General features: G+C 39.3%; 2 long non-coding RNA genes across 3 annotated transcripts in view; both read left to right on the plus strand.

Moving 5' to 3' along the window:
- Nucleotides 1-8,860: 8,860 nt before the first annotated feature.
- Nucleotides 8,861-13,711, plus strand: LOC138829482 (uncharacterized). 2 transcript variants are annotated; one of them, XR_011372620.1, is made up of 3 exons: nucleotides 8,861-9,119; nucleotides 13,226-13,526; nucleotides 13,634-13,711. It is a non-coding gene; the product is annotated as an uncharacterized lncRNA (long non-coding RNA). The 2 variants fall into 2 exon arrangements; XR_011372621.1 differs by lacking the exon at nucleotides 8,861-9,119 and adding an exon at nucleotides 10,176-10,208.
- A 138-nt stretch (nucleotides 13,712-13,849) lies between these two features.
- LOC138829483 (uncharacterized) overlaps nucleotides 13,850-16,073 on the plus strand; it is a 30,943-nt gene continuing 28,719 nt past the window's right edge. Inside the window, exon 1 of the long non-coding RNA XR_011372622.1 lies at nucleotides 13,850-14,079. This is a non-coding gene — a long non-coding RNA (uncharacterized lncRNA). The remainder of the gene's footprint in view (nucleotides 14,080-16,073) is intronic.

The raw sequence follows: 16,073 nt of genomic DNA on the forward strand, positions 1-16,073 counted from the left end.
CATTTTCACTGTATTTGATGTAGGAAAAATTTTTAATGAGGTTTCCACTGGCCCTTTAATCTTGTATACTCCTTATATTATATAATTGTAAAACTTACTTTTTCATTCTTAGCAGCATATGTTAATTCTATAGAGGGTTTATTTATACACATACATGTACATATGCAATGAACCTCAATCTCATAAGGTAGTGGTATTGATTCATATCTTCAATCTATTTATCGTTTTTGTGGGTTTTTTGTCAGTTATGGGGCTTGAACTCTGAGTTTGGGTGCTGTCCCTGGACTCTTCAGCTCAAGAAGAGTGCTCTACAGATTGAGCCACAGTGCCACTTCTGATTTTCTAGTGGATTTTTGGAGATAAGTATCTCACAGGGGCTGGGAAGGTAGCTCAATGGTAGAGGGCTTGCCTTGCATGCATGAGGCCCTGGGTTCGATTCCTCAGCACCACATAAGCAAAAAGAAAAAAGCCAGAAGTGGAGCTGTGGCTCAAGTGGTAGAGCTCTAGCCTTGAGCTGAAGAGCTGAGGGACAGCGCCCAGGCCCAGAGTTCAGGTCCCACGACAGGACCCCCCCCCCCAAAAAAAAAATAGAGTCTCACAGATTTTCCTGCTCAGGCTGGCTTTGAACCGCATTCCTCAGATCTCAGCCTCCTGAGTAGCTAAGATTACAGGCGTGAGCCACAAGCATCCAGCTATTTATAATTTGTGAGAAACTACATATATTTCCATAGTATGAAATGATATTCCTATGAATTGTGTATAAGTGATCACTTTACTTCATTTTGCCAGCATTTTTATTTGTGTTCTTGGTGATAGACATTGTCATTGAAGTGTGAAAAATTCAATGTCTTTGGCTTTGCATTTCCTTTATGCCAAGGATGTTGAGCATCTATTTTTGTATTTTAATTGGCCCCATATACTTCCAGATGTCAGGAATATCTTTAAATTTGCTTGCCAATGTGTTCATTAACATTACTTAAGAGTTTAGATTTCTAACCTTCCTTCATATTCTGATAATTAAGTTCTTGGCTGATGTTAAGCTAATCTATAAGCCATCTATTCACCCTAGTTACTGTTTATTGTGTTGTGCCACATTTTTAATTCAGTGTAACCCCATTTGTCAAATTTTGCTCTTATTTACTGATTTATTTGAAGTTTTAATCAGTAGCTTACTGTCTAAATAAGATGTTTCTTCTTTTATGTTGTCTGTAATGTAGTGTTTTATTTTACATTTTAGCTCTTCAATTTTTATGGGCTAGAAAAACAAGGACCATTCACAACTTAGGGCATACTGGAATACCTGGAGACAGTGTCCAGGAGAAGATGACTGGAATTGTGGTCAGAGAGAGAGAAGCTCTGTGAGTGGAAATATTTACTCACCACAAGTGCTGCCCTTGTGTACACATGTGGGGCCTTTGGAGCCAGAGCGATCCTGCTTGTCTCATCGACTAGAAGTCTCCCTGAAGCCAGCAGTTGTTTCAAGTACTCAGAAAGTAATCTTGTGAAATGATTCAAATATCCATTTGATGTTTTTAAGAATCAACGATATAGGGTTGGGAAGGTAGCTCAGTGGTAGAGCGCTTGCCTTGCATGCATGAGGCCCTGGGTTCGATTCCTCGGCACCACATAAAAAAGAAGACAAAACCCGGAAGTGGCACTGTGGCTCAAGTGGTAGAGCGCTAGCCTTGAGCTGAAGAGCTGAGGGACAGTGCCCAGGCCCAGAGCTCAGGCCCCACAACCGGACCAAAAAAAAAAAAAAAAGAATCAATGATATATTAAATAAAGCTACAATTTACAAATTGTCCACATACACTAATAGGAATCATTATGCATTTCTGATCACAATAAGTAATGGAGGAAAGATTTTACCTGTTATAGGAATAACAGATATCTCCCTAGAGTAATTTTACATATCCCTAATGCCATAAGGGTATCATGGAGTAAATATAGACATTGTGACTTGGGTACAGATGAGTCTTTTACAAGGTATCCTACACTTAGACTTGTTGGAGTTGGTGAATTCTTCAAAATATGCAGCCTAACTCTGCCGACCATCTACTGGATGTTTGCCAACATCCACCTGGCACTGAACTATCTGTTCAAAATATGAGTGCCAATTCTAATAATGTGAAACTCTTGACCTGCAGGAAAAGCATTGGAAATAGAGCCTGAAAATGGAGTGCTCAGATCAGAGAAGCACCCTCACTGGTTACTTTCAGCACCACATTTTATGTGCCATGAAGATGCTGGCTTAGGCTGGCCCTTTAGTGTGTGCTGTTTACAGCTGTGGTATCTTCGGAATCTTTTTTTGTGCCTCTACTTTTGAATGAAAAAAATATTCTCTTAATCCAACTTCAACTATTTGCTGCATGAGAAAAAGAATTAATATTTATGAAGGGGGCACCTGATTCTATCTGAAAGGAGTTTCCCTAACCTATATATAGACAGAGCAAGGATAGCTTATAGCAGATTGTGAGACTTTAATCAAACAGGATTATTTGGAAAAGAGCTCGTTGTTCTAATACATTGCATAGATATGAACCACGTACAGTGTAACAGCATTCCCCCAGGCACTGGAAAACCCAAGCTCTGCTGCTCTCCAGGGAATGGACAGTTGGTCATTAACACTAGAAATCCTAAACAGGTTCAGTAGGTGTGAAGTCCTCATGGGCTCTAGACACAATGAAATTCTTCCCAACTCCAGTTTGAACTTCATACCTTAGGACCAACTCACAAAGTAAGTTTTTGTGTGATTGTTAGGCACTTTGAGACTTTTAGAATGTTTTTGACTCTTTTTGGAGCCCACTCTAGTGGCAACACTAACATTAGTTTAAGATCTAAAGCCAGAGCCAGCTGTAGCACCTTGTGTTAGCCTACAGACTGAAACTGTGCAATCAATATATTGTACTAATCATCCACAGTACCTGTTTGATTGGCAAAGCTGATTTTCGAATTTTTTGTATTATCTGAGACAAATCCAACATCAGTTCTGTCAGGAGAAGCTTACGAGATGAGTAAGGAGAGGCCTCACAACTTGTCTTGCTTTCTTTTTTTTTTAATTGTGAAAATACCATACAGAGGGGTTACAATTACATGGGCAAGGTAATGAGTATATTTCTTATCAAGCATTGTAGCCTCCTCCTTTGTTTCCCCTTTCCATTCCTTCCCATCCTCCACCTGCCCCCCCAATCCTCCCACCCGCCTACCCCCACCCCTGAGATGTATAAGTCGTTATGTCTTGCATGACAAATTCCCTTCATGTCCTTACTTATTCCTATTTACAAACATAAGTACAATATTTGCAATTTATCCTGATTGGAGATAATGTTTTAACATATTCATTGGCAGGGAAGTAAGCATTCAAACAATCAAAATCTTACGTTTTGAAAAACTCCCTAAATTTCTATGCTCATTATGCAGCTTGATTTTCAAGAACTATAATTCGTTTTGGGATTGGCTTTTTCTGTTGAAGAAATGAAAAAAAAAACTATAACTTGACCTTGGGATTTGATATTTATGTGGTTCAATATGGAAGTTGGATAGCATTTAAAAATCCCTTCATTTGCCTCTTTAGGAAGTACGAGATCCTTAACCAGTCTTGTATGAGAAACTGTAAAACTGTGGCAGCATTTACAAGACCACCAGGATTAAAATCTGCCCAGATTGGGACACTATTGGACCTCTACAAGATTGCATAGGTGAAAGTGGGATGAGTGAAGTAATATCTTAAAATGTCTAAATTGGTGCCATTTCAGGTGTTAGAAAAGAATGAAAAGAGGCTGATAAAATGCCGTCGCCATGGAGACGCAGCCAGTATGGGCAGCCGCAGCCATTAACCCTCAAAAGCAAGGCTTAGAGCAATTTACCAGATCCCAATCTTGGCTCCTTGCCTCCAGTTACCCTGAAAGCGAACCATTCAGGAGTATGCAATACTCCTTGACTCAACCACTTCCACAGCCCTCATGGGCTGGACGCCGGGTTACAACCAGGTTTACAAGGGGAAGAAGCTAGCTGAACAGATGTTTCAAGGACTTATTCTTTTTTCTGCAAAAGTTGGATTTATCTATGCATAAATGGCCGAACAGTTTGGATGGACACTCTATATAGGTATGGCCGGATTTGCTTTTCCATGTTTGCTGATGCTTCCTCCATACTCATCTATCCACGACATCCCCTCAAATGGTTATCTGTTCAAGAATCAAGAACAGAAGACAAGAAAATTGGGGATAGAAAAATTAAGAGGTATGTTAAAAATAATTCATTGGGTTTTTACATTTGTTTTCTCTGAGATGAGCTAAGTTGACATCATACCCAAATCATGAGCCTAAAACTCCCTATGCTCTTAAACACAGATTTCTTTATATTTTAGTTTTCTTTATATTTCTTTTTTGTTATTGTTTTGTTTTCTACCCCTAGCTAATTGAGTGTTGATTAGTTACAAAATAGTCTCCTGTTGTTCACTTCTCATTTTGAAGAAGAAGCCAAAGCCAAGCCTGTCATAGTACCACTAGCCTGGCCCTTCTCCTAGCCATCTGTGAGCATTCATGAGTGACAGCCAGGTTCAGCACATTCTTGGCTTTGCTTCTGTCTTTTTTTGTACTTTTTTAATTCTAAAAATGCGGTATAGAGGGGTTACAGTTCATGAGCAAGGTAATGAGTACATTTCAGCTCCCCTATGAACCAGAAATCCCACTTTGGGGCATTTACCAAAGGATCACAAACAAGGCCATACTCAGGCTACCAGCACAACTATGATTATAACAGCAATATTTAATATAGCTAAGATATTGATCCAAACCATATGTCCTTCAATAGATGAATGGATCAAAAAATGTGATATATATATATATATATATATACACATATACCTGCATACGTACCATATATACATATATAAACATACATACAATGAAATTTTCTTTATATTCCAAAGGCAGTTAGAAATAACTCAGTTGTATTTGACTTACAAATATTTTAGACAAATATTTTAGACTTTTGGAAAACAAAAGTACAAGTATGCAATGTTTCTTCCAGGTACAAATAATAATAAATGCCACATAAATGACAGCCAAAAAGGAAAAAGTATGATAGGAAAAAGGTGTATTTAGGAACATAATTTTTGTGATATCAAAGACTATGCATTCAAAGATAATAGGCTATCTATAATCTAATTGGCATGAAAAAGGGAATGCAAAAGTTACAGTAGATTACTGGTTTATTTGGAGTTTTAAGCCCTATCAATAATTTCCTTTAAAAATTGGGAAGTTGAAAATGACTTTAGAGTGTGATAATATGTTGAACTGGGTGGTTCATACATAATAATACCAGTTACTAAGGAAAATTATCTCTAAGTACCCATCAAAATGCAGGAAGTAATTTGTAGTTTAAGTGGTAAAGTACTAGCCTTGAGGAAAAAAGCAAAAAGTGAATAAGGCTCTGCATTTGTCAACCTGAACTAGCATGTGTGTGTGTGTGTGCGCACACACACACACACACACACACACATACACATACACACACATGCATGGTCATGTGCAAGGGATGTTGAAAGACTCAGAAAGAGAAATTGAGTGTAAAACCTTTCATATGTAATATTAGATCTAAAATATGAACATGAAATTTGAAAAAAGTAAAACACATGACCATTAATTATATATGAGTTCAGACTATATAGTACAGAAAGCAGTAAAATTTTATGTTGTATTAATTTTTTTTGTGAAAGTATTGTACAGAGGGGTTACAATTACATGGGCAAGATAATGAGTACATTTCTTATCAAGCATTTTAGGCTCCTTCTTTTTGTCCCCTTCCCATCCCTTCCCATCCTCCCCCACCCCCCCTAATCCTCCCCTGCGAGCCCCCTCTGCACCAAAGTTTTAAAGTTCATTTTCGACATAATGACTCAATTGTATGTTGTAACCTCTCTGATGTAACAATATCATATGCGAACAGTAAAAAGATGAAGCTTATCTTGTCCTTGGGTAGGTGTTAAAGGAGACATGGAAAGAGGCAAAGGAATAGGGAGTAGATGGCTTGGAAAATACAACATAAGATTCAATGCACATATGTCTAAATGGAACTAGGAAAGAAAGGGGATGGGTGGGGTTTTTATAGATTAGAAGAGTCGATGGAAACTATGACAAAGTCTAAGAGGCATTGTAAAAACCAATTGATACATTGTACAACTGTTTTAAAAAACTATCCATGAGGCCTGTAATTCTAATTAGTGAGGAGGCTGTGAAATGAGGATTGTGGTTTGAAGCCAGCCATGGCAGAAAAGTTCATGAGACTCTTATCTCCAACAAACTACTCAGAGAAGGCTGGAAATACTGCTGTGGCTCAATTTGTACAGGGCTAACCTTCAGCACAAAGAGGTTTTGGAACAGCACTTTGATCTTGATTTGAAGTGCCAAGACAGGCACAAAAACAAAACAAAACAAGATAAAACAAAAGAAAAAAAGAAACAAACCAAAAACAAAAAAGATCTTAATTTTTATATTTTTGAAAATTACAAGAAAAACCCATGTTCCACCTACTTCAAATAGTTAGATAATATACATTATATGGCTGTGATTATGATGGATGGAAATTTTCTCATTCATGTAGCATCTAATGTTCATTCGAGGCATGGTTTTTCATGCCTCCCAGGCTATGACTTGTGTAGGCTGAGGTTATGGGCTTGGAGCTGCAGATGCTGATACCCTTCTCAACCAGTGTTTCACCTCTTAACAGGGCAGTCATACCCAAGGGCTCCTTCAACTTCAGCTTCATGATCTCTTCGTGGTCCTGTGGGCCCAGTTGGGGGTGCCATCCTGGATACATGTGATTTGAAGTAAGTTCATCCTACTCATCCTCTATGCCAAAAGAGTCAAGTGTGAGAGGGTTTGCAGACATTTGAAGTAATGTACATACACGGTGCTCCAGTGGCCCCACATACCTACCCAGCATATGCCTGTGTATCCTAGGATTATTGGTCTGGAGCAGGGGATGCTTCCAACATATTCCCTAACTAGTGCTTCACCTGCTAAAGTGAATACATGATTGAGAGCCTCTTGTTTACCTTAAGGAAATCTAAATTCCTGATCTGTGCCAGGCCACAACAGATGCCATCCCACATGCCCCCCATTTCATTTTATGTTAGACCTCTCCTGCCACACTGTGGGAACCAAATCACTGGTGAGCAGTTGTGCATGTATGTACACACATTCACACTAAGGCATGTACATAGTGTCAGATTTGACTGGTTGTGTACTATATATTATAGTACCCAAGTGAAAGAAGACTTGGAGATTCCTTGACTACAAGTTGTCCTGTTTTGCTATTTAGCTGTGTCCTGTATAGCCCAGGGTTGTGGGATTCGAAGTGGGCATGCGTCCACCCTCCACAACCAGTGCTCCTCCTCCTACAGGGAGAGCATGCCCAAATCCCTGTTCTTTCCCTCTTGGACTAACATCTTGCAGGTCCTTCTCTGAAGGCCCAGGTGACAGTGCCATTCCAGATGCCCTAGTTTCTATGCAAATAGGACCACTCTCCCTTTGTGGTAACTGAATATTTGTGTGGGGTTGAGTGAGTATATCATTGTGCTTGTGTATACACCAGTTTGTGGAACACAAGGACCTGTGGCAAGATTTTCCCACTTGGGTGCTGATGCCAGCCCAAGGGAAGAAAGGCTTAGAGAGTAGATCTTTCATGTCTCCCTTGCAGAGTATGGCCTGTGCTGCTTGGGATTACAGGGCTGGAGTTTGGCATGGTGCTGCACTTTCTAACCAGGGCTTATCCGGTTACAGGGAAGCCATACAAGGCGGCCAGTTTTTCTTCACTTTGGGACCTCTGGCTTCCTGGTATGAGTCAGCCCAGGTGCAGCTATATGTGCCTATGTCCTTCTCAGTAAGTGGTTCCACTCCCGGTTGGAACTGTGGGAATCCAGTTGTGATATGTGTTGTGCATGTGTGTATACACATTCACAGGAGGGCACAAATGTGGTGCCAGAGTGGCCTTGTTGTGCAATATATTGCATCCAGAAGAAGGGAAGCCATAGCTTGTCCTTTTTCCTTAGCTGGTTAATTTCAGTGTAGCCTTGGGAGGCCTTCAATTCAAAGTGATTCCATTCCCTCCTCTGTCCTGTGAAAATGAAATCATGGGTCAGGGATTTTGTGCATGTGTATACACATTTTCCCATGAAAGCACTTAACCTATTTTTAAATTGGATAGGTCCTAGGTGTTTTTGGACCCAAGAGAAAAAGGCTGGGGTTGGAGACTATAAAACATCCCTTTCACAGGCCTGTGGAGTCGGGCTTATATGCCTGGAACTTGGGGTGCTGCCTACCTTCCTAAATAGTGCTTACTACTGCTAAAGAGAGGTCATGCCTGGTAGCTTGCTCTTCACCATGTGGACAACTGTCTTGCTGGTCCCTTCTGATAGGCCTATGCCCCAGTACACACTTTCATAAGAGGGCACATACATGATGCCAGATAGGCCTGATTGTGGGCATATTGGGCCAGGCCCTGTGTCCATACCCCTGTAATGCCTTTGTAGCCTGGGGTTATTAACTTGGATCTGGGTATGTTGCTACCTCCCTAACTAGTCGTTTACCTTGTACAGTGACTTCATAGTGAGGACCTCTTCTTGATCATGTAAAGGAACTCTTTATTCATGATTTGTCAGCCTCAGAGACAGTGCCATCTGAGATATATCCATTTTCATGTAAAGATTGCTCCCACCCTGCCATTCTATGGGAACCCATTCATGGAATGTGGACACATGATTGTGCCTATGTGGTGCCAGTTGGACTAAGGGTGGGCTCTAGAGGGCAGAAGAGATGGCACATTGGAGCTTGAGTATGTCCACCACCCTTCCCAACTATAGCCTATATACTGGGATTATGAGTCCTGAGCAGGGGATACTGTTGCTCACCCCATCCAGTGCTTCCCCTTCCACAAAGAGGTCATGGCCATTAGCCTGTTTTTCTTAATCTTGCAAACCTCTAGCTTCATGATTTGTGTTGTCCTAGATGCAGGTACCATTTGCAGATGACCCCAATTCAAAGGAAGCTGTTCCTCTCCTGCCCTTGCCCTGTGGGAACTGAATTGCAAAACAAAAAAGAAAACATTACGAACTAGTAAGTAGTGGGGTACTTGAAGTTATTTCACAAATGAGGGTCCTTATTAAGGCTTCTTACCCCCTTTTTTCTTCCTTGAAAAATTTTCCAGTGTACTAAAAATCATCACAAATACTTATGACAGTGCATATTAAATGTGATGTCCTTCATATTATGTATGAACATTTTCTTCATGAATTTTAGTCAGTAGTGTTTGATAACTTTTACTCCTCTATATGCAGTTTGCATAATGATAAAGTTTGTATCCATATCCACATATATTCTTATATAATCCTTCTCCAATCATTTGGTATTGTCCAGTATATTTTTAACTTTTCCCTAGTCTGACAAGTGTGGTATCTCTTTATTGTTCCTGACAGAATATTTTTCATAAATCTTGCCACATCACATATGCCTTTTCTTGTGAATTGCATGCTCAGATATTTTATTCAATATCATGTATCCTATCTGTCATCTTCTTGATTGAAATGTTCCTTTGTTGAATACATACTATTTAAATGTCTTCAGTCTTAAGAGAGGATGTTTATATTTTTTTTGATGTTACTTACTCAACCAAGGTGTTGCTGTAATGTAAACTTATTGATATTTTCCTACCTTTGTATTCATTTCCTTGGGGAAAATCTCCATTCTTAAAATGCACTCTTATTTCATTCTTAAAGCTTTTAAGTGTTGCTTTCTACCTTTGTTTTTAGGAATTGTTTGCTATGGCTTTAAGTTAAGGTCTATTTTGTATCTTATTCCATATAAATAGCTAGCTATTCCAAATAGCTATTTATTGAATAGTCTAATGTCAAATCTCAGGATTCTACATAGGCTTGTTCTCAGTTCTCTACCCTATGTAATACTTTTTCTTCAGCTGTAATACCAGATTGTCTTGATTACTAGGCTTTAGTATAACAAATCCTCATTTTGAGTTATGGTGTGTCCCCAAAATTGTTCTTTCATATTCTTTGTGTCTTTTGATCTTTAGAAATCCTTCCTCTCCTCTGTTAGTGGGGACCAAACACCGAGTCTCTTGCATTAAGGCAAGCACTCTACCACTCAGCAACTCAACTCATAACTTTGAGGAACAACAGTCACTGGGTCCAGGTGAGGTTTGGGGAAGTTTCCCTCTATAAGTAGGAACTCTTGACTTAGGGTCCTTGGTCACAGAATAAAAATTTGCAGAGTAGTCACCATGGTAAGAAAACTTGGCAATGTTTTATTGAGTTAGCAAGCAAACAAACAGATAAGCAGATAAACAGAAAGACAGAGGCACACTCAGAGTGTGAGTGCTCTTAACGGTAGACGCAAAGAGCTCTTTGACATCAGGGGCATTTATATAATAAAAGCAAGTCCTGTCATAAAGCCATATATATAGGTGTTTATCTTTGCTCTTAATCACTCTGGGGTTACACCATCTGAGTTCTTGGTTATTTGGTGATTCAGTCTTTAGTGTATTTCTTTTTATCGGGGGGAGGGTCCAGTCATGGGGCCTGAACTCTGGGCCTGGCCGCGGTCCCTCAGATCTTCAGCTCAAGGCTAGTGTTCTACCACTTGAGCCCCAGCGCCACTTCTGGCTTTTTTCTTTTTTCTTATGTGGTGTTGAGTAATCGAACCCATGGCCTCATGCATGCAAGGCAAGCACTCTAACACTGAGCCACCTTCGCAGCCCCTTTAGTGTATTTCTTACAGGAAAGAATGCATATATTTTTGCCATAGAACAGATGCTTATCCTTAAGATGATGAACGCACCCTGAGTTAGAAGCAAAGAAGATAGTGCATGTATGTTTCTAAATGTATTGTTTCTATCAGAGTTCCTAGATGTCATTTTCCAGGTCTCATTTTTCCTAAGCTATCCAGCCTGAAACTATAAAAAGTCCTGATAAGACTTCTCAGAAAATTGCATTCAATTTATAGATTGATTTGATAGAAAACAATACATTCTTTAGATATTGAGTATTCCCATGAATGATTTTTTTTTGGGTCCGGTCATGGGGCCTGAACTCTGGGCCTGGGCACTGTCCCTCAGCTCTTCAGCTCAAGGCTAGTGCTCTGCCACTTGAGCCACAGAGCTACTTCTGGCTTTTTTCTTTTTGTTTATGTGGTGCTGGGCAATCGAACCCAGGGCCTCAAGCATGCAAGACAAGCGCTCTACCACTGAGCCACCTTCTCAGCCCCCCATGCATGATTTTGACATAGCTGTATTTAGCTGTTTTTCAGTTATTTTTAATAATTAATGTTTGTTACATAGTATTATATATCTTTTGTAGGATATGCTTCTTGGTGTGTTTATGTTCGTTTGGTTTGGTTTGAACAACATGGGGAATTGAACTGGTGTATGGGAGGAAAGCATTCTACCACCTAAGCCACAATATAGCCATGTTAGTAACTATTGAAGCTACTTAAAATAATCATCCATCTTATAATTTGTTATTTTTACCTTTTTTTCATCCTGGGGTACTTGGTATAGGAGTCTGGTTTTTTTGTTTTGTGTGTGTGTGTGTGTGTGTGTGTGTGTGTGTGTGTGTGTGTGTGTGTGTGTGTGTATGCACATGCATTCATATAAGTGTATATGTGCCAATACTGGGGCTTGAATCCTCTTAACTTTTTCCAGCCAAGGTTAGCATTTACCATTTGAGCATGTATGCACCTTCAGTGTGGCTTTTCTGGTTAAATCCTACTCAGGAGGATACAAATGGCAGTTCAAAGCCAGCCTGGGCAGAAAAGTCCAGTAGTCCTATGAACTACTTTGAAAAACTACTATGAAAAACCTGGAAGTGGTACTATGGCTCAAAAATAGTGCTCAAGCTTTGAATTGAAGCCCTCAATCCTTAGGGCCAGCACATACAAAAATTAATGAACTTTGAATTGTCTAACCATGATGTATTTACACCATGATCTACAGATCTCAGCCTCTCAAGTAGGTAGCATTGTAGGTGTGATCCTGTAGTAATAATAAGTCATTTATTATTGTTACTAATGGATATTTTTTAAAGACATAAGTGTATGCTAGTGGCTCAAGTCTATAATCCTAGCCAGTCAAGAGGCTGAAGTTTAAGAATCTTTGTTCAAAGCTGACCCAAGGGAGAAAAATCTATGTGGCTTATCTCCAATTAACAATCAAAAAGTTGGAAACACAGCTGTAGCTTTAGTGGCATAGTAGTAACCTTAAGCAAAAATGCTTAGGGACAGTGCCCAGACCCCGAGTTCAAGTCCTAGAATCAGCCTCCAAAATTAAAATAAATAGAACACAAAATAACTCCAGGTATGGCTAGTGATAGTATGCCTAGTTTGCATGAAATTCTGAATTTGATTGCCACCAGCAAGAAAAATACACAAACCAAGAAAAAATGTTTCCAAAGTCAGAGGGAATTTTTTACTGATCCTTACTAACAGACAATTTTTTTCTTACACAATTTCATTTAGAACGTTAGCCCAAGGCAGGTGCTAGTGGCTTGGCTCATGCCTGTAATATTAACTACTCAGGAACTTGAGAATTGAGGATAGTGGTTCTTGAGACTCTTCAATAAGCTACTCAAAAATAAGTGGAAGTGACCCTATGGCTCAAGTGATAGAGAGCTAGCCTTGAGCTCAAAGAAGCACAGGTACAGGGGCCAGGCCCAAAGTTCAAGCTTCATGGACAACAAAAATAAAAATAAAAATAAAAAGCCAAACAATAACTCCAGTAGAAGAGAAATGATTATGCAATGACTACTTTAGCAAGAATGCATTTCTCAGTTTAGAATGAGGTTTCACTTTGTATAACCTTATAAATATAAGATAATTAAATTTCAAGTAATTATTTAACTTCACTATCCACTAAGTTGGAGTGTTGAGCTATATGTTAAATAACAGTGAGTTATAGAAACATGAAAGACGAACTTGAGGCAATGATAAGGGGAGTTGAAGAAATCAATGTTGTTTTGAGAGCAACTCAGGTTGAAGCTGACCACCTAGGTAGGTCTTCAGGAGACTAAGGCTGTTTCTCATTTCTAAGATCCCTCTCCTTGGCTGGGCCCCTCCCATTGAGTTTAATCAAAGATTAGGTTAGGTGTGGGGAAAAGCAGCAGCTTGTATTGAAGGTTTTAAAAAAAATAAACCCTCTTTTTTGTGTTTAAATGTAGGAACTAGAGAAGTCGTTGGTTCACAGGACTCTGCATTTGAAAGAACTTCCAACTATGAAGGCCAACCTGAGCCACATATTCCAGAGAAGGACATGATGTTGGCACAGGAACAGATAGAATATTTGCAGAAGAATTTTATGTGGTGCTTAATTTATTAAGCCTTTCTTGTTTATGTTTGATGTAACCTGCTAGTAATAGATGTGAAATGAGTAAAGGATCTGTTGGCCACCTAAATTTGTTACTTCAGCAAAAGTATATCTGATCATGCTAAACCTTAGGTTTCTAAGAGGAAGAAAAAGATGTAAGTCCTTCAAGATGCTAACAAAACTGAATTCACAATCCATTAATTGGAGGGAAGGGCACTTTTTGTTGGCAATTTTAAATATCCAATTGCATTTTTCCATGCAGGTGACTATCAGCAAAGAGGAGATTGAAGGGGGCTCAGAAGGTGGCTCAGTGGTATAGTACTTGCTTCAGATGCATGAGTCCGAGGGTTCAATTCCTCACAGACACATAAACAGAAAAAGCCAAAAACTGGCACTGTGGCTCAAGTGGTAGAGCGCTAGCCTTGAACTGAAGAATTGAAGGACAGTACCCAGGGTCAGAGTTCCAGCCCCACAACCGACAAAAAGAAAACTAAAAGAGGAGATTGAAGACACTCAGTTCATGGATCCTGTTGAATGAAGACTATAAGGAGCTGTGTGGATAGCTGGTACTGATGGAAAACAGTTCTACAGACAGCAGACAGCAGTATCATTGAAGAAAGGGTTGAGAAGTTTCAGAAGGTGAACCAGCAGTATGAAGGCAGGTGTAGTTACGACATCCTTCTCAATGCTGAGAATCTCATGCTATAGGTATGTTTTGTACAAGAGTTGAAGAGACTTTCGAACTACTTTTCATCTTTCTGAGGGAAAAGAGAAGATTGCTGAGAGATGAGAGGGGTGAGCCACTCATGGCTAAGCATATATTGAGAACAGGTGTTTTTCTGGGTTGGCAAGTCTGATAAGAGGAGGGGCTTATGTCTCTTGAAGTATCTTGGTGTCTCAGACCAGTGAAGGAGTCTAGTTATTATTGCCCAAGGGCAGAAGTCATCCCGAGTAAAGTTGGTGATTTCATGTGGTCACTAGGCCTCAGATGTAATGTAGCTTAGTAATATAACAGGAGTGATGTTCTTTGAGTTATTTGAAACTGAGTTATATTCTCTTGGGACTCCCAAGTAAATTACAATAGAAGCTACCCATGAGAGACATGAGAGAGACTGTTGCATTAAAAAGTAAGAACTAGATTTTGAATTTGATTATTGAGCTTTTCTTGACTTTCTAGACTTTCCTTTTGAAATTGCATTAACTCATTTGTACAATGAGAATTTTTCAATTACAAAAATCTTTAAAGAGCACCCTTATGTTTGTGGCTAAGGAAGAAATGGTTCTTTCCATTTTTTTTTTTTTAGTCATGCAACTTGAACTCTGGGCCTGGGCATAGTCGCTGAGCAATTCAGCTCAAGAGTAGAACTGTACCACTTGAGACACAGTGCTACTTCCTGCATTTTCTATTTATGTTGAGAATGGAAGCCAGAGCCTCAAAAATAATTTATCCTGTAATTGTTTCATTTTTGGTTATTATTAATGTTTTTTCATTGTGAAAATTCCATACAGAGGGGTTACAATTACATGAGCAAGGTAATGAATACATTTCTTATCAAGCATTGTTACCTCCTCCTTTGTATCCCCTTACCATCTCTGCCCTCCCATTTCCCTTCCCCCCATCCCAACCCCCCACCAATATTGTAAAGTTCATTTTTCGACATAAGGTCTTGTACATCTCATTGTTGCAATGGGTCCACTTGTATCCCTATTTAAACAATTTCTTTTTTCCCTTCCACACCCCAAATTATAACAACAAAAAATATAGTGAAAAGAGGGGTTATAACGAGAGGGAGGGACATACAAAGCAACAAAGAAATCATCTTATAAATATGTTAGAAACAATCGCAAGAAAGAAAAATTATTTCACTAGTTCTCTAGGTGTTGATTTCGCCTAACATCAACTTTTTTGAACTTTTCCGCTTGACTCATACATATACTAGATATTGCAAATAAGGGAAACCATGGGACCTATGCTTCTTTGGGCCTGGCTTACTTCACTGAATATAATTTTTTCCAAGTTTTTCCATTTCCTAACAAATGGGGCAATGTCATTCTTTCTGATGGAGGCATAGAATTCCATTGTGTACATATACCACATTTTCTTGATCCATTCATCTACTGAGGGGCATCTGGGTTGGTTCCATATCTTAGCTATGGTAAATAATGCTGCAATAAATATTGTTGTGCTGGTAGCTTTAGTGTGGTCTTGTTTGTAAACATTTGGGTAAATGCCCAAAAGTGGGATTGCTGGGTCATAGGGGAGTTCTATGTGAAGTCTTTTGAGGAACCTCCATACTGCTTTCCAAAGTGGTTGAACAAGTTTACATTCCCACCAACAATGAAGTAAGGTTCCTTTCTGTATACATCCCCTACAGCATCTGTTGTTGTTAGAGTTCTTGATTTTTGCCGTTCTAACTGGGGTGAGGTGATATCTGAATGTTGTTTGAATTTGCATTTCTTTTATGGCTAGGGATGTTGAACATTTCTTCATGTGTCTTTTGGCCATCCTTCCTTCTTCTTCAGAGAAGTTTCTCTTTAAGTCTTTCTCCCACTTATTTATTGAGCAGTTGTTTCTTTGAGGATTTGTTGTTGGGGGATTTAATTTTTTGAGTTCCAAGTATATTTTAGATATGAGACCCTTGTCCGTTGTATAGCTAGTAAAGATCTTCTCCCAATCTGTGGGCTTTCTATTGATCTTGCTA

The sequence above is a fragment of the Dipodomys merriami genome, unplaced genomic scaffold (assembly GCF_024711535.1).
Source record: "Dipodomys merriami isolate MVZ:Mamm:240054 unplaced genomic scaffold, mDipMer1.0.p SCAF_1725, whole genome shotgun sequence".
NCBI lineage: Eukaryota > Metazoa > Chordata > Mammalia > Rodentia > Heteromyidae > Dipodomys > Dipodomys merriami.